This window comes from Muscardinus avellanarius (genome assembly GCF_963383645.1).
Source record: "Muscardinus avellanarius genome assembly, chromosome: 17".
NCBI classification, from domain to species: Eukaryota; Metazoa; Chordata; class Mammalia; order Rodentia; family Gliridae; genus Muscardinus; species Muscardinus avellanarius.
Genome location: NC_137803.1, coordinates 12,764,605 through 12,784,906, shown reverse-complemented (window position 1 = coordinate 12,784,906; position 20,302 = coordinate 12,764,605).

The following is a 20,302-nucleotide window of genomic DNA, read 5'->3' as shown; positions in this document are numbered from 1 at the left end:
TCAGAATAGTAACAACACCTAATACCACTGTGTGTTTTGAGTACCTGCTTTGATCAGAGACCTTCATATGCACTAACCCATGCAATACTCCCAAGAGGTAGGTTATTATTATTAATTATTATTATTATTATTATTATTATTATTCACATTGAACAGATGATAAATTAAGGCAGAGAGAGATTAAGTAATTTTCTTTAGGTCACCCAGGAAACAAATGGTTGAACCTGTATTTAAGTCAGGTTGTCTGGTTAGATGCTGTCACAGCCGATAAATAGTCATTAATTCGTGTATCTTTTCAAGTAGAAATAAAGAATACACGGGGTTATTTATTTCAACTTCTTTATTTTACGTATATGAACTTTGAGGGCCCCCAAGAACTTTTTCAAGGTAAGGTTTTAGGTGGTGGAGTAGAGTCTACAGTTGAGAATGACAGAGTTCTTCAAGTTTGGAGACAGAAGGACCTGGAATCTGCAAGGTATGAGGGAGGCAGCCATTGTAGCGGCTGGTTTGAGGACCGCCACAGGATTATCCAGGTAGGTCTGCGCCTTCTTGTCCCTGACATTTGCCAAGTAGTGCACAGGCTTTTGCCCCCAGGCCAGCACGGTACCCACCTGAGCACTGAGAAATAGCAATGCCAGAAAGGTAGCAATATTAGGGAGGAGGAGAAGTTTCTACACAAAGTTTACAAGCTGTCCCTCCCACTCCGAAATTGCCAAGGCTGGCTGTGGGAAACCCGAAAACAGCATTCACTGACAGCCTAAGAAAATCAAATGCACCCCATGAAGAAAAGAATCACACGAGGAACTCATCCTGAGCTAATAGTCAAACAAGAGATCTTAAAATACAAATTATGTATATATATACATATACATAATTTGCAATATATATATGAAAATTATATATATATATATATATATATATATATATATATATATATATATATATACACATACATACATACAGTAGTGGGGATTGATCCCAGGGACATTTTACCTCTGACCTACACCCCAGCCCTATTTTTAATAGGGTCTCATTATGTAGCAGAGGGCGTTGCTAAGTAGGTGAGGCTGGCCGCGAACTTGGTTCCTCCTGTCTTAGCCTCCCAAATCCTGGGGTTACCAGCATGCACCAACACGCTTGGCTATTAAGTGTTATGTTATGTTTAACAACACCTATCAAATAAGGTCAAGGGATAAAGAGATTCATTCACAGTCCCTGGGAATACACTTAATCACTACAAACGATCAGTAAATGAACTGAAGAGCAGGGTGAACGTGGCTGAAGGGTTAGCTGGAAGACTGAGCTGTGCAATTTAGCAAAAGGCAGCATAAAAAGGTAAATAAATCAAAAGTATTTAAAATGTTAAGAGCCATGCACTGTATTATAAGAAGTTTCAATGTTTACTAATAGGCATTTTAGGAATAAGAACAGAAAGAACTGAGGTCTCTCCTTGGTCCCACATGAAGACAGAAGAATATTATTTTGAAGTTTCAAGACAAAACAACATCTGAAAATAAAATGTTTTGCCCACACAGTCAGTATTCAGTGTGAGGGCACGAGGTGTGCACAAGGGTTTTTAGTTTTCCCATCTGCCAATTGAACCTAAAAGAATATTTAGAAGTTCTACTCCAAAACAACGAATCATGAATTGGCCAAGAAAATATGTTATATGAGTAGCAATGATAAAAAAGAGTAAAACATGATGTTACTTAAGTTATAATGAATAACTAAAAATGAGATTCAGCCAGGTAGGGATTACACCTGTAATCCCAGTCCTTGGGAGGCCAAGACAGGAGGATTTCAGATTCAAAGCCAATCTCAGCAACTTAGGAAGACTTCCAGCAACCTAGGGAGACCTTCAGCAACTTAGCAAGACCTTGTTTCAAAGTGAAAAGCAAAAGTGGCCGGGAGTGTAGCTCATAGGTAGTATGTGCCTACATTCAATCCCCAGTACCAAAATAGAACAAAATGAAATTCACGTGATTTCAACATGAGATAAGAAGTTGAGGTTACAAAGGAATTAGGAAGAGAGGGTGGGAGGAAGTAAAACCTCTGGGGTTCTTCTTCTATGTCAGGGAAGGTTGGGAAAAATAGTTCAACCCTCAACACTAATAGAAAATGATGTCCAGCATTTGTATTAAATTTCTGGATAGCCGGGCGTGGTGGTGCACACTTGTAATCCCCGCGCTTGGGAGGCAGAGACAGGAGGATCACGCTGCTTCGAAGCCAGCCTTGCCAGCTTAAGAGACCCTGTTTCCAAATAAAAATATAAAATAGGTCTGGGAGTGTAGCCTGGAGGTAGAAGGGTCTCCAGGAACCCCAGTACCACCAAAAGAAACCACAACAAAACAACAACAACAACAAAAACCCCCCAAAACTTCTGGTTTACCAGTTGAAGAACTGAGATGATAGGATGTATAATTTCCAAAATCAAAATCATAAATGAAGAAAACAAAGCAATACGTGTCAAAAAGTAAAAAAATGTGAAAAATAAATGAGAATGGTGAATATAAAACATAAAATGGTAAGTCAATCCAAATATGACTAGGTCCAAGACATATGATGAGTTAAATCAATCAGTTAAAAGACAGTTGCATTAAAATTACAAAGATCCAGTTATAAGCTCTTCACAGGAGACAGCGTGTATTAGCCAGCATTCTCCAGAAGACACCCAGCCAACAGGATGCTGAGCCATATCTGGATAGTTAGTGTTGGGAGCCATCTTAGAACTGAGATTAACATCTTGGACCGGCTCAAGCTGAGTGCATGGTACTGGCTGGGTGGGATTGTCTACAGACAGACAAATTCCAGGGGATCTGATGCAATTGATAAAAGTGTGGTCTTCGATGTCTTCTCCTTCCAGTAATGTTTAACACTTCCTTTCTCTCAGTGTCCCTGTGATTGCTTCTCCTTAAACCTGGTCCGTAACCCTAAACTTGTGACTGCCCTGCCTTTATTCAATTTTAGAAACGCTTTGTTTAAACCCTCTATAAGCCGGGCGTGGTGGTGCATGCTTGTAATCCCAGCATTTGGGAGGCTGAGACTGGAGGATCATGGTTCAGGGTCAGCCTCAGCTACTTAGGCTCTCTGGAACTTATCGAGATCCTGTTTCAAAATAAAGAATAAAAAATAGGGCAGGGGGTGTAGCTTGGAGGTCAAATGCCTCTGGGTTTCATCCCCAGACCCGCAACACACACACACACACACACACACACACACACGCACACATGCACACACACCCTCTATAAAAGTAAAGTGCTGGCTGCCAAAGGCCAGAAGATTCAAAATGTCTTCTCTGCAGCTGCCCAAATTATGAATGTAATTTTCTCTGTATTATCCTACCTGACGTCACTACAATCATTTTCATGGGAGACACTTCTTGTCAGCCCAGAACAGCAGCTTTCTGTGGCAGGACTATGAAACAAGCAGTGTTGGTACAAGCCGCGGCAGAACCATGGAACAAGCAGTGTCTGCTCTAAGGCTGAAAGATTCGTCGGGAGGAATGGCCTCACGTGGTTGTGGAGCTCAGCAGTGCCAGGGTCTGCCATCTGCGAGCTAAAAAATCAGGGAAGGGTGGTGTAAGGCTGTCTGATTCTGAAGGCTGGAGATCCAGAGTGAGTGTGGGTGTGTGTAATGATGTAATCCTCCGTCCGAAGTCTCCCAGACTGGGAGCCAATTGTGCGAGTCCCGGACCAAGTCCACAGGCCAGAGAATCGGAAGCACAAATGTCCAGTGATTAAGGGCAGGAGGAGATGGAGTCCCATCTCAAGCAGACATAGCAGATTTCCTTTATTTATTTTTTTTTAAATTTTTGCCTTTTTGTCCTGTGTGGCCTCTGACGGGATTGGATGGTGCCCACCAGTGTTGATGAAGGAATCTTCTTAACTTAGTCTACTGAGTCAAATGAAAATCTCTTCATGAAACGCTCACACAGCTGCATCTAGAAATTGCGTTTCACTAGCTCTCTTGGCATCTCTGGGCCCAGTTAAATTGACATGGGAAGCTAAACCATCATACAATTCTAAAACAATAGGAAAATTAAAATAAGGGCATGTTAGTACATACTTGTAATCCCAGTATTTTATTTATTTATTTTTGGTGGTACTGGGATTCCTGGAAACCCTTCTACCTCTGGGCTATACTCCCAGACCTATTTTTTTTTATACTTTTTTATTTGGAAACAGGTCTCTTAAGCCAGCATGAGCGGCTGGCTTCGAACCTGCGAGATCCTTCTGTCCCCACCTCCCAAGCGCGGGCATTACAAACGTGTACCACCACACTCAGCCTGTAATCCCAGTATTTGAGAAGCAAAGACCGAAGGATTGCAGAGACAGTAGAGTCTCAGTAATCTAGTGAAATTCTGTTTCGAAATAAAATAGGGCTGGGGGTATAGCTGGGAGGTACAATTCTCCTGGGTTCAATCCCCAGTAATAGCTGGGGAGGAGACAGCTTGAATCTCCTGGTCTTTTGCAGCCAGAAATACACACACACACACACACACACACACACACACACACACACACACACACGTAATGGCCGAGAGATACTAGATAAATATTAACAGAAGGAAGCAAGAATAACAATAACATTAGAAAAAATCTAATCAAAACAATCATAGGAACAAAGGCAAATACTTCACTTTGAGAAAAGGTACCATCTGTCAAAAATAAAAATAACATAACTTGAAAATACAAGGATGTATGAATAAAAACAGGTTGAAAACTCTATAAAAGTGGTTAAAACCCTTAGAATACCTTTTCCAGATGCCAATAACTCAAATAAAACTACTCAGAGAAAAATTAAAAGCTTTTAATTCATTTATTATAAAACATCAAATAAGTAAAACACACAACTTAAATGTTTTCCCCCCCAGAATGTTTGAAAAGAGATCAATATACTTCACAATCCCAAATAAAGATGAATATAAAAAAGATAAAAGCAGAAAGTTAAGAAAGTGGGAAACAAAGCTTTTTAAAACTATTGGAGATATGACCATAAATAAATAAATAAATAAATAAATAAATAAATAAATAAATATTTACAATCTAGAAACAGGAAGGAAAAGGACACATACAATCTTGGATTTGTAGAAGTATAACTTTAGGGCAAATTCCTATGGTGCAATGGCTTGGTCACAGTGAAGTTGCATTTGTAATTTTGTTAGCAAATGCTAAATTCTTATTTTAAAAGTCAAATAGAGCCTTCTCATTAGCAATTTAGGTGCTTGTTTTCATCCCCAAACAACAACAGAATGTTGTAGTCTTTGGATTTTTTTTCCAAAACGTTACAGAAGAACTGATATCTCAGTATAGATTTCATTTGAATTCTCTTGTTTTGAGGAAATTTGAGGATGTCATACTGATCATTTCGTGTATTCCTTTCTGTGTAATGTTTTACTTTTGACCATATTTCTGTGCTTTTCCCCTTGGTTTCTAAGAGCTCTTTCTGTTTTAGGAGAATTAACCTTTCTTTGTACTACAAAAATTCGGCAAGCGTCTTCCCTCAGTGGGTCATTTCTTTTTGTCTTTGATCATTGCACTTATTTTAACAGTTATGTTCCTAAGTTGAGCTAATTCATTTTAATTGTTTCTAGACTTGAAATCATGATTTCCCTACCTCTAGGTTGCCAGGGAATTTACTCATTTGTTCCCATCATCTGTATGCTTTGCATTTAGACACAAATGGGATTACACTGATGACACATGAGGTGACATATGGATTCAATTTTTATCTTTTTGCAAATGGCTATTCAGCTGTTTGAGTATCGCTTAGTAAAACATCTATCTTTCCCTCAGGGATCAGAGACACCACATTTATCATTACTAACTGTCCATAATGTGCTTTGCTCTATTTTTGGATATTTTATCTTCTTTCACTGGTCTGTCTATTCATGTGCCAAAATCAATGTTTTAATGATAGAAGATTTATTGCTTTTCCTTTGCAGTATTTTCCTATTTATTCTTGCTTGTTAATTTTACCATATGAAGTTTTAAAATATTTTCATTTTGGCATTTCACTATTTTTTCTCCTAATATTTCCTGGGATATTTAGGAAAGTTTGAACTTTTCATTTAAGCATTAATTTTGTACTGTATCATTAATATAATGACTTTATACTATTTTAATATAATATAAATAATATAAAGACTTTATGTTACTTTTTTCTTAGTTTTTTAACTTTTTTTTTTTTTTTTGGTGGTACTGGGGTTCCTGGAAGCCCTTCTACCTCCGGGCTACACTCCCAGACATATTTTATATTTTTATTTGGAGACGAGGTCTCTTAAGCTGGCTTCGAACCAGCACGACCCTCCTTCTCTGCCTCCCAAGCTCGGGATTACAAGTGTGTGCCACCATGCCGGGTGTTTTTAAACATTTTTAAATGATAACAGAGCCGGGCAGTGATGCACACTTGTAATCCCCATGCTTGGGAGGAGGAGACAGGAGGATAGCGCTGGTTTGAAGCCAGCCGCACTGGCTTAAGAGACCCTGTTTCCAAATAAAAATATAAAAATAGATCTGGGAGTGTAGCCCGGAGGTAGAAGGGCTTCCAGGAACCCCAGTACCACACACACACACACACACACACACACACACACACACACACACACAAATGACAACATACTTTGAAACCCGTTTGTTTCCAGTACAATAATAATGGACATATTTTATATTTTACCTTCTCATTTCTTTCTAGCATCTTCTCCCATATTTTTTCCCTTTTGCTTTAGCAGAACATATAAAATGTATAAAATTTACATAGTACTTTTCTCCTTATCCCCATGTTTGATTTAGTTTTCAAGCTATTCGTGTTCTGTCAGTCTTTTTTTCTGAGGTTTCCTCAATCTTTTTTTTTTTTTTAAGTTTACTTTCTGGTAGATTCTTCAAGAAAATCTTAACAAATACAATATTCTCTAATTTTTTATTTTTTTTATTTTTGCAGTACTGGGAATTGAACCCAGGGACAGTCTACTTCGGAGCTATACGCCCCATCCCTATCTTTTATTCTTTATTTTGAAACAGGGCCTCACTAAATAGCTGAGGCTGGCTGTCAAGCTGTGATCTTCCTATCTCAGTCTTCCAAATACTGGGTTATAAGTGTGTGCTACCATGCCTGGCTTTTCTAAATTCTCTTATAACAATTAAATTAAATTTTATAATTTTTACTTTTAAAGATTTATTAGTGAACTGTAATTCTAAATCATCTTGAGGTTCACAGGGATACAAACGTGTGTGCTCACAGTACTTGGTGTGTTTACTAACACAATCCGTCCCCGCCGTCCTTGTACATGTTGGAGTGGCAGTGATCCCTTCATATATTGCCATTCATTATTTGAACTTTTACCTTCCTCGGTCCTCCTTTCCCCCTCCCACCTCTCTCCCTCAATTCCCTTTTGCTGTTCTGTTGGTCTCTCCGTCATTTTCCTGAAGTCGCTTTATTTCCTGTTTTCTGTCTAGCTTTCACATAAGAAAAGAACATAAGATCATTGACTTCCTGAGACCAGCTGATCTCACTTAGTTTAGCATTCTCTAGTGCCATCCATTTTCTTAGAAATGATAGAACTTTGTTCTTTTTATGGCTGAAAAAAATTCCCTTGTGCATATATACCACTTCTTTGTCCATTCATTTGTTGATGAACACCTTGGTTGGATCTATCATTTGGCTAGTGTGGCTTGTGCTGCAATAAACATGAGTTTAAGTGCATCGTGAGAATGTTCTGACTTTAATTCTTATGGGAAGGTATTGAAGAGGATGGCAATTGAACAAATTGGACCTTTCTTAAAAGAAGAAACAAAAATGGCCAACAAACGTTTAAAAAATGTTCAGCTTTGCCGGGCGTGGTGGCTCAAGCTTGTAATCCCAGCATTCGGGGGGCTGAGAGCGGAGGGTTGTGGTTCAGGAACAGCCTCAGCTACTTAGTGAGGCCCTCTGCAACTCAGGGATACCCAGTTTCAAAATAAAGAATAAAAAATAGGGCAGGGGGTATAGCTCAGAGGTCGAATGCCCCTGGGTTTCATCCCCAGACCCTCAAAAAAAAAAAAAAATGTCCAGCTTCACTAGCAAGCAGGACAATGCTAATCAAATCTACATTGAGATTCCATATAACTCCACTTAGAATGGCAATTATCAAGAATACAAAAAATAATAAATACTGGTGAGGAGGTTGAAAAATAGGAACCGTTATACACTGTTGGGTGGGATAGCAAAGTAGTAGGCCCACTATGGAAATCAATGTGGAAGTTTCTCAAAAGACTAGAAATGGAACCACCCTATGACCTGATAATATTGTCTTAATTCTTGATCGTTTAAGAGTGTTTCTTTATGGATTCGATTCATAAAACTGAATATGGGATATGATATTTTTGGTCTGGTTTGTCCTTTAGTTTCTTGAATATGGGTCTACTGATTTTTATATTGCTCTTAAGAATTCTGATGTCCAGTTAGTTTTCTGCACTTTATGAATGACTAGATTTATTTTCTCTCTCCTTTTTCTGAAGATGGTAAAGACTTAGCATCATTCAGCCTCATTTTCCCAGCTACATTTCCCTATGCCATTTGGACATATAGATTCAGAATTTATTTCCTTTTAGAAAAACTTTCTTGGATTATAGCTTTAAATATTATTTTTACTCCACCTTTTTACCTTTACATTTCAGACACTAAAATGTAATATATTTTACTTATATTTTAATTATAATTATAATATATTTTAATTATATTTAAATGTAATATATTTTAGTGTAAAGTGATAATTTATATTTCTTTGCTATACTGTTTCTATCCTATTCGATTTTTACCTCCTTATGTTTCTATTCTCTAGCTTGTTTTTATTTCTCTTCTCTGTACCTATTATATTATTACACTTTATCCTACAGACAACTTGCTCTGTAGTCTCATTTTTGTAATTATTTTGTCACTTCTATAATTCATTCCCTGACTTCAGACAGATATCATCACACACATTTGAGTAACTATTTTTGTTGTCTATGTTTATTTTGGAATTATGATTTGTAGTTTTCTTCATGTTCACAATTGCTTTTCAAATGGTATTTAATTCATCGAATGCTGTTTTAGCGCAGCTTTGGTCTCCTCTTCCTCTTGGTTGATTTTTCTTCTTATAGTAGTTTTGCATATTTCTAGGCAATCTTTTTTGTGGTTTTGTTTTTTCAGGTGTAAGATTTCCAGACTAAAAATGACCAGCAACTTTAAGCTGATTTGGAGCTACATTTTGTTTTCTTGTTTCAAGATCGCCCTCTTCTGTTGGTATAGTTAAGCACAGTTTTAAAAATAAAAGAAGTCCTACTGCTGTGCCAATTGAATTGAGAGTGTTTACAGAGATTTGCGATTAAGGGACTTCTATTACATTGAGAAAAAATTCTATCAGATGAATAAATATTGGTAAAGAGATAAAAACACATCATTCAGAGATCTTTGCGTTATCTTTAGAAAATTCAAACTAATAAGTTGAAAACTTATTGAAAGAACATATTTTAAGGTGGTTAGCTAGATGCCCTCAAAGTTATTTATCAATAAATGACTTACAAATGCAATCCTTTGATTCATAGCATTTAATTCTATTACAGATGATCTTACTAATTATTTTTATTGTATTTTATCTCCTCAATAGAATGTGAATTTTATGAGAAAAAGGACCTTTTACATCATCTTCACTACTTTTTTGCATACTTAACTCAGAATCTGATATAGTATAGATGCTTAAAAATATTTGTTGAATAAATGAATGAATAAATGGAAAAAACCCAAACTCTATTTATAAGAATATCAAAACTATAAAATGTCTATAATTATATCCATTATGGTTCTTTGAGGAATACACTAATATAGAAATGTTGAAATATAAACATAGAGCTAAATGGACTATCAAACACTGAATACCCATGCAACTACTGGTTAGAAATGAAACACAAAGAACAGAACATTCCCATTTCTTCAAAACACCTCCCCTGTGTTTTATTTCAATTACTACTTTTTTCCTTCTTTTTGAATATAACCAGTACACAGACTTGCAGTATTATAGTTTTCTTTTCCCTGCTTTTGAATTTTATGTAAATAGAATCATACTGCCTGTATTCTTTTACATTTGGCTTCTATTTGTAAACTTTTTGTGAAATTCATCTGTTTTGTTGTCTATTGTTTTGTTGTTCATCCATTATCATTATTGCCTAGTGTTTAATTAAGTGAACATACCACAATTTGGTTATAATGGTTGCATACCAACATAGGTGAACACAACCTAATTTGGTTATGTTGGTTAATTTGGTTACTGTTAATGCACATCTGGGCTTCTAGTACTTGGCTGTTGGAATGATGGTGCTGCATACCTTCTTGCTCATGTCTTTGGGTGCTGATCAGCACATTTATGTTGGGTTAACTGTTTTATGTCATTTTGTTGGTTATGTCATTTATCTTGGTTACCTGAGGTGGAATTGTTAGGTCATGTGTTCAATTTTGATAGAATCTTTTTTTTGGGGGGGGAGTACTGGGGATGGAACCCAGAGACATTCTACCTCCAAGCTACGCCCCCAGCCCTATTTTTTATTCTTAATTTTTTTTATCGGTGCACTGTAGTCATACACCTTAATGGGGTAGAAGATGGTGGAGGCATACATACACACATCACCCAATTAAACCTTACCCAATTCCCACCCATTCCCTTCTCCTCTCTCCTTCTCATGTTTGGCTTAGTGATTGACATTGATATGTTTGTTAAAGTACATCATGTGCATTAGAGGATTTCCCTCTTCCCCCCTCCCATCCTCTCAGGTCACCTTATTTGCTCATTTACAGTATCTTCTTCTTTGTCTAGAGTTCCTCCTATGACCCATTTTCTTACTAGCTTCCGCATTTTAGGGAGAGCATCCGACTTCTTAATTTTTGTGCCTGACTAATCAGTCTTAGCATAATTTCCTCCAGTTCCATCTATTTCCCTGTAAATGATGTAATTGTGTTTTTCTTTATGGCTGAGTAACATTCCATTGTATACATATCCCATAGTTTTGTAATCCATTCATCTGTTGATGGACATCTTGGCTGGTTCCATAGTTTGGCAATGGTTAATTGTGCAGCTATGAACACAGATACACATGCATTAGTTTGGTTGTTTGGCTTCCATTATTTTGGGTAGATACCCAGAAGTGGTATTGCTGGATCATATGGTAAGTTCATTCCCATCCTTCTGAGGATCCTCCATTCTGTTTTCCAAAGTGGTTGCACTAATTTGCAATACCACCAACAATGTATTAAGTTCCTACTTTTCCACATCCTCACCAGCATCTGTTGTTGTTTGTGTTTTGAATGATTGCCATTCTAGTTGGAGTTAGTTGAAATCTCAGGGTAGTTTTGATTTGCATCTCTCTGATTGCTAATGATGTTGAGCATTTTTCATGCATTTATTGACCATTTGAATTTCTTCTTTTGTGAAGTGTCTGTTTAGTTCATTTGCCCATTTTTTATTGGGTTATTTGTTTTCTTAGTGCTGAGTTTCTTGAGTTCTCTGTATAGTCTAGATATTAGTCCTCTATTGGAGGAGTAGATGAAAAATTCTCTCCCATTCTGTTGGCTCTTGGTAGAGGTTCTTGATAGTTTCCTTTGCTGTACAGAAGCTCTTCAGTTTAATGTAATCTCACGTATTGATTCATCTTTTAGTTCCTTGTGCCTTTGAGGTCTTGTTGAGAAAGGTTTTACCTGTGCCTATGTGTTGCACTGTTGTACCTATTCCCACTTCAAGGAGCTACAATATCTCTGGCCTGATTTCCAAATCTATTTTAAATTGAAAGTGGGATTTATTTCTATTTTTCTTGTTATGGATAACCAATTTTGCCAACACCATTTGTTGAAGAGGCTGTCTTTTTTCCAGTGTATTTTTTGGCCCCTTTGTCAAAAAATTAATTGGCTGTAAGTGTGCAGATTTTTTTCTGTGTCTTCTATTCTACTCCATTGGTCTATGTGTCTGTTTCTGTGCAAGTACCATGTTGGTTTTAGTCCTATGGCTTTGTAGTATAGTTTAAAGTCAGGTATTGTGATTTCTCCTGCATGTTTTTTGTTGTTGAAAATTACTTTGGCTATACTGAGATTTTTGCTGTTCTAAATGAATTTAAGTTATGATTTTTCTATTTCTGTTAGGAATGACTTTGGTGATTTAATGGGTATTCTGGTTTCATTAGGTTTTCTTATGATTGACTTCTAGTTTCACTCCATTATGGTCTGAAAAGACACAGGGAAGTATATCACATTTTTTGAATTTGCTAGTGCTCACTTTGTAGTCTAGGATGTGATGTATTTTGGAGAAGATTCCATGAGCAGCTGAGAAAAATGTGAACTGTGCTGTAGTTGGGTGGAATATTCTGTACGTGTCTAATAGGTTCATTTGGTTGATGGTGTTCTTTAGGTCTGAGACATCTTTCCTGACCTTTTGTTTAGAAGATTTGTCTAATGGTGTGAGAGGGATATCAAAATCTCTCAGTATTATTGTATTGGGATTTATGTGTGATTTGATGTCACAACGAGTTTGTTTTATGAAAGTAGCCGCACCTATTTTGGGGCATAAATGTTGACTATCATTATTTCCCCTTGCTGGATTGTTCCTTTTACCATTAAAAAAAAGAACTGCTTTGTCTTTTCTAATAAGTTTGGGCTTGAAGTCTAAGTTGTCTGATATCATAGTTGCTACTTCTTCATTTTATTTTATTTTATTTTATTTTTGCAGGTCTTGGGATGGAACCCAGGGGCATTTGACCTCTGAGATATACCCCCTGCCCTATTTTTTATTCTTTATTTTGAAACAGGGTCTCATGAAGTTGCAGAGGGCCTCACTAAGTAGCTGAGGCTGTCTGCAAACCAGGATCCTCTGATCTCAGCCTCCCGAGTGCTGGGATTACAAGCATGCACCACCACGCTTGGCTTCTTTATTTTTTTTTAAACAGGATCTCCCTGAGTTGCAAAGGGTCTCATTAAGTACCTGAGGCTGTTCGAGAACCCAGATCCACCTGTGTCAGCCTCCCAAATGCTGGGATTACAAGCATGTGCCACCATGGTTGGCTTGATAGTGTCTTTTTTTTTTTTCCCCCCCTGCGGTACTGGAGATGGAACCCAGGGGTTTTGTACCTCTGAGCTACACCCCAAGCCCTAATTTTTCGTATTTTTACTTTTTGAAACAGGGTCTCACTGAGTTGCAAAGGGCCTTGCTAAGTAGCTGAGGCTGTTTGCAAACCACGATCCTTTGGTCTCAGCCTCCTGAAAGCTGAAATTAAAAGCGTGCACCACCATGCCCGGCTGGCTTGATAGTGTCTTTTGATGAATGAAAACATTCAAATTTTATGTAGTACAATGTGTTGATTTTTAGCATTACAGTATTTACTATTATTGTAGTGCTTTTGTGTATTCCATGTATTTCAGTAATTTATTTAGAATGGAAGTTTGTATATGATGTGAGGTGGTAGCCAAGATTTTTCTTCCCCCCTATTGATAGCCAATGGACTTGATGTCATTTATTGCAGAGGTCACTCTTCCTCTATTGCTCTGTAGCAACATTTTTTTCCCTTTAAAATCAATGTGTACATGCTCATTGGTCTTTGCTGGGGCCCATCCTTTGTCCAAACTAGACTGACTTAATTACTTAATAATAAGTTTTGCTGTCTGACAGAACAGGTCTAACTCCCTCCTCCTCATTTAGAAGCATTTTGGCTACTTGTGACCCTTTGATATTTCCTATAAACTTGGAATCACATGAGCATTGTTTTTGAAAAATATAGCCTGGAATTTTGATTGAGAGCATATTAATCGATTTTGAGAGAACTGACATCTTTACAATATTGAGCTGTCCAAACTATAGATGAAATGCATTTTCCATTTAGTCTTCTTAATCTCTCTAAATTATGTTTAATCTTTTTATATGAGAAAATATACAGCTTTCATACTTACTAGGTATGTGATGCTTTTTAATATTTTATTTTTTATATTTTAAATTGACAGACAAGAGCTGGGGATAGCTCACTGGTAAAAACAATTGCCTAGATTATATAAAACCTTAGTACAATTTCTAGTAATGTCAAAAAATTGAAAGATAAAATTGTACTTAGTACAGCATGATGTTTTGATGTAGTGACTAAATTTAGCTAATTAACATATTTGTACTGGCCTCACCTTAAGCAACCTTGCTAAACTTGCTTTTTGATTCTCATCATGCAGGTTTCAATCCCTTTGTGAATACTTTTATTTTTCCTTTGAAATCTTCTTAATAATTAGCTTTCATATAACCAGCTGAGTTTTCAATTGTTTTACTGTACTCTTGCACTTGCTAGGCTTTCTTGGTTCAGTTTTGAATGAAAGCACTGATAGTGAGCTTAATTATTTTTGTATGTGTATAAATAATATTTATTGACCAACCAGTATACCAGAATTACAGCTCATTGTTTTGCATTCAATTTATTGACCCTAAGTTATTTGAAGTAAAATGTTACTGTAATCAAGATTTTATCTTGATCAGGATTAAGTTATGTACATACAAACTTATAATCTAGAAATCTTAAGTCATATTTCATTTTAATTTTTTATGTTTCTGCGCACAAAGAGCAAAATAAAATTCTCTTTTCATTTCTTTTTGTCTATAAGCTCTATTGAAGGATATGTAAGATAAGATGCTCCTTGTTCAATAAGTAAAAATTACAAATTTTTTCTACGTAATTATAATTCTAAGAGGCATCAATTTAAATATGAAGATTTTCATAGATCATGATAAACTAGTAGAAATTTATCTAAAGGACAGTATTTGCAAAATTACCCAGGAATTTTGAAAAGCAAAAAGCAATGAGAAGCTTGGGCTAGATACTAAAACACTTTTGTCTTAGCACAGATACCCAAGAAATGAAGGCAAGGATAACAATTTTGGATCATGTAAATACTTTTTTTGTGAGGGAGGGGATACTTCTTTAAGAGAAGTTGGAGGACAGGGCAAGCAAAGCAACTTAAATAGTCTTGTGGCTTCACCTGAAGACTGGCTTCTGACTGATGCTGTGGAGATGCTGGAGAGCAGAAATCGTCCTACAAAGTTAAGCCTTCCTGATGACAGAGGGCCATCTCTTTACACCCTGGCCGTGGTGAAGTGGTTTAAAGCTTTCTGGCAGGGGTTCCCATTTGGTGGAGAATCGCTGGCCCCAGATGAGTTCAGCTATGACTTATCAGCCCCCAAAGTAACTGGGTGATACCAGTACAGGTTGGCGGTATTACAGGCTTTAGAAGAAAAGTGTTATGAGTCACTGTCAGTAACAGACATGCAGAGGTTGTGCCGGGACTGAATTTTGAGACAGGGTAGGGAACCGTCAGTACTCTACTTCAGGGCATCCCTCTTATCTCTCCTCATTCCTAAGCATAGGGACAATTCTTAAGGTTCTTACTCATCAACGTATCTTCTTCCACCAGGACAGTTTTGCAACCAGAAAGAAAGACTGATAAAATAGAAGCACTGAGGAGGAGCCCAAAGATAAGGGATTGAGAAGACACTGAAAATTAGGCTTAGAGGCAGAAATCATAGATGGGCAATTAAGGCCACCTAACTAAGGGGGATAGAAGGGGGGAAGAGGGAAATTCCCTAATGTACAAGATGTACATTCAGACACACATCAAAGTCGATCACTGAGCCAAACACTAGGGGGAGGGAGTGGAGTGGGAATTGGGGAAGGGATAAGTGAGTGATGTGCGCATGTATGCCTCTACCATCTTGTACTCCATTAAGATGTATGACTATAATGTGAAAATTAAAACATTTGACTTAGAGAGAATAAAGATGGGAATCTGTAATCAGATAAAGGTATTTGGCTGTTCTTCAGATGACAATAGCCAATCACCTGTGAGGTGCCAGCAATAGCAGAGGGAAGGTGAAGGTCAGGAAAGGTGAGAGACGGCATTGATGTGGATAGTGGAGATGAACAGAGCCCTGTGGGCAGCTAGGATGAACAGGGAGGCTGTGTGCAGGGCGACAGCTAGTGCTGTGGTTTGGGATAGGGCAGTACCGCAGATGGAGTGAGTCTCCAAAGGGGGATATTGGAGGCAACTGCTGAAAGAAATGCTTGGAGTAAGTGAGAGCAGGAGGGAAACTAGGAATGGGAAACTTGCTTCCTGATCCCAGGATATATAAGTGGTTGTTTTCAGAGAAGGCTTTGTGGAATAGAGTGGTCCTTAGAAAGGCAGGGCAGTAGAGGAAGGCTTCAGGAAATGCTAGGTAACATCTGGAAAGAGCTGTGCAATGGGGCAGATGGTCTAGGGCCAGGGAGAAGGGACACAGAAGACATAAGCTGATATGAATATTAAAATATGGAGCATTATTTCTAACTCAAGGACTTTATGCAATTAAAAAAACCCCTAACATTTCTATTTCATTGACATCCAGGTGACTATAAAAGTAAATGCAATTCTTTTGACTTTATTCAATTTTTATATTTCTGAGTTACAATAAAAAAAGGTAATTATATTTAAATTTGCTTGAAGAGTTGTAATAAATACGCACACATGTATAATGTATGTATATTTATTTTTTGGTATTGGGGATTGAACTCAGGAGCATTCTATCTCCAAGATACACTCCAGTCTTATTTTAAAAATTTAGTTTTGAAACAGTATCACTTAATTGCTGGCCTCAAACCTGTGATCTTCCTTTCTCAAGAACTGAGATTACCTCTACCATTTGTACCCCATTAAGATTTATAACTCCAATACACTAATTAAATAGTACTGGGATTAGAGGTATGTACTACCATGTCTGACAAAAACATAGTTTTTAGACAAGTATTGAGATGGGTACCTTTAGGAGCCACACCCTTTGAGGCTGCATCTCCAAGGCCATCCTTCTTTAAGCAGAGAGGATAGGATGCTGCCCTTTCAAGAGTCGTTGCTTAGCAACAGTGACAAATCTTCACACCCTTCATTGGAGACTAAAGCTGAGACTAATCCAAGTGCTGTTTCTTTTAATGAACTAGTAGAGCCAGTAGGAATGCTCCAGGGTTGGCAGGAAAAACTGGAATTTGGGGGTGTGCTTTTTATTAAGTTTATTTATTTCTTTTTTGGTAGTTGTTTTTCTGATTATCAGTGAGGAGTGATGTTGTTGGGCGTTTTTTTTTTTTTTTACAAATTATTGGTATTTAGCATAATGTCGGGTACACGGTAGACTCAATAAATACTTATTGAATGAACTGAAGTGAGATATTTACTAATGAATAGACAGAATACTCAAGAACGGGAGTAGTGTGTGTATATGTGTGTCTATTCACGTGTGCAAAATGTGTGTAGCTGCCGGTCTAAAATCTTCTCACTCCTTTTTCTGGTTCTCGTTTAGCAAGACTTTTTCTTTCATTTTTCTCCGTTGCACTTGGCACCCCCAAATAATGCCACCACTAATCTACCTCTGTGGCAGAGGATGGCCTGTCAGGGTGTAACTTTGATCATCTGCGGTGAGTAAGGCATGCATTCAATTCATATCATCAGCAGGCTGTATTAACCAGTGGTTTCTGACCTTGGGTGCACATCGTAATCACCTGGGGGTGATTACAAAAATACTGAGGCCTGGTTTCTTCTTCTGAGATGCTGACTCAGTCTGGGATGAGGTTTGGGCATGATATTTTTTTAAAGTTCTCCAGAAAATTTTCATGGTCTTCCCAGGTGTAAAATGACTGATCTCAACAGAGGTTCCCCAGTATCATTAGAAATGAAAACCCTCTTAGGGTACCCTCTTAGGTCATCCTTCATTTGTTTTTGGTGGTATTGGGGTGTTGGAAGCCCTTCTACCTCCGGGCTACACTCCCAGATCTATTTATACTTTTTTATTTTTGGAAATAGGGTCTCTTAAGCCAGCACGGCTGGCTTCGAACCTGCGTGATTCTCCTGCATCCACCTCCCAAGTGTGGAGATTACAAGCGTGCTCCCCCACGCCCGAATAGTTCATCCCTCACTTGACCTGGACATTCTAATGCTCCTCTCTAGGGAGCTCCCGATTTTAGTCTTGTTTTTGTTCTCTGGTTTATTTGAGTCTCATTATGCTCCAACTCTAAAAAAGAATTTAAATTTATTTCCTCTCTGTCGAAAGCACATGACTATTTGAGTTACTGTTAAAATAAGATGGGTCATAGGAGGAACTCTAGACGAAGAAGGTGAAACCATAGATGAGCAAATAAGGCAATCTAATTGAGAGGGATGAGAGGGTAGGAGGGAAATTACCTAAGGTACGTAATGTACATTCATAAACATATCAAAGTCAACCATTAAGCCAAACATGAAAAGGAGGAAGTGGAGAGGGAATGGGGTGGGAATTGGGGAAGGGCTAAATGAGTGATGTGTGCATGTATGTCTCCACCATCCTGTACCCCATTAAGATATTAAGAGGTATGAGTGCAATGCACCAATAAAAAAAAAATAAGATTGCCAACAACGTTAAGTGCATGATTTCATGACCATGACTAAAAATGTAAGGTTTGAAATCCTCAGTTTTTGTCATAAAATTTGTATGCTCTTTTTATTAGGGAAATTATCATTGAGAAACCAAAGGCTGTTTCACTGGAAATGCAAACGGTAATGACTAGGGAGAGGCAGAGGGAGAGCTATAAATTAAGGATCCCAGCCACTCACTCCACAGACACTTCCTACTTTCTTGTGTGGCCACCTCTATCTCCCTAACAGCCAGGTAAGCTCTTCCTTAATTAATACTCCTATGTTTTGAGAATATATATGTGTGTTGCTTTGAGAGAAGTATTTTTCTTGTGCATAAACTTTTCTTAAGGTGGTTTTATTTAATTTAGTGCCTAAGAGATCACGAAAATGTATCTTCATCTTGTTTGACAGCAAGTTAATTCATTTTATTTCTGAGTATAACCTGTGATAATCTCTGTAAAGAAACCCAATATTGAGCTGGGCGTGGTGGCGCATGCTTGTAATCCCCGCGCTTGGGAGGCGGAGACAGGACGATCGCGCTGGTTCAGAGCCAGCCTCGCTGGCTTAAGAGACCCTGTTTCCAAATAAAAAAAATATAAAATAGGTCTGGGAGTGTAGCCCGGAGGTAGAAGAGCTTCCAGGAACCCCAGTACCACCAAAAACAAAACAAAACAAAACAAAACAAAACAAAACAAAAAAAACCCCAAGATTGAAACTGAAGCCATGATGGCAGAGGTAGGGAGCATTAGCAGGGCTGAGCTCCCAAAGCCCCCAGTGTATTTGGGCTTTTGCAACTTTATTCTGCATTAATTTCGTTCTTGTTTTAGGATTCTTCTTATAGTCTTTATTAAGTATTTATAAAGTAGCTGCTGGTGAAAGACATAAAACATGTTCCACTTGTTTATTTTGGCAAATATTCACTACTTAAAAACCATTAGTGTGTGTGTGTGTGTGTGTGTGTGTGTGTGTGTGCGCGTGTGCTAGGTGCACACCAGTAATCCCAGCTACTCAGGAGGCTGAGGTGGGAGGATCACAAGTTCAAGGTCAGTCTGGGAAACTTAGCAAAATCCTGTCTCAGAATAAAAGAGGATTGAAGGTTTAGCTTATGTGGTTTAGAGCAACTTGTGTTCAATCCCTTGTTTGGAAAAAAGTAGTAATGGCTTCCTGAATAAGCCTGAAACAATACAGAAAAAGCAAAGGAAAAATTTTTTTCTACCCTACCTAATAATCTATGACTAGAGAGATATTTTATTGCTCTTTCAAGGAAAATTCATCCCAGAGTCAAGTTTTCATGGACTTAGGGATTGGGGTTTAAAAAGAAAAAAACTATCTTGCCACTTTTCCCCCTGGATTCACTGAGAAGCAAAAATGCATTAGCGCCTTTAAGGCTGCATGTTAAGGCTGGACTACACTGCTCGGTCCTGAGGCTAGTGGGATTCCTGTGACTTCTGAACCCTGCGTCGTCAGCCAGACAAGCTGTTGCTAGGGCAGCTGGACCAGCTGAGTATGGGCAGGACAAGGGCTGGGTCTCTCTGGAGTAGCTTAGTGTAAGAGGAGGTGGTGGGAGGCAGAGGCAGGCAGGTTCTGACAGAGAACAGGAGAGAAGACAGCCATTCAGGCGCCAACCCTGCTACCCGGGGAAACCAGAACTGAGAAATACTGGCTGATGCCAAGCTCCGGCTGACTCATGTCTGCTGTTGAGAGGAGGACAAGAGAAGGGTGAGGAGCAGACGGAGTTGATCTTTCCTTGAATGTGAAAGACTCCTATTTTCTGGATCAGTTCAAGGAGCCTTCCCATGACATGAAGGAGTCCAGTCCAGATGTCCGGTGTTGACTCCAGCTGTTGCTTGTTCTAGACTTCGGGAAAGTC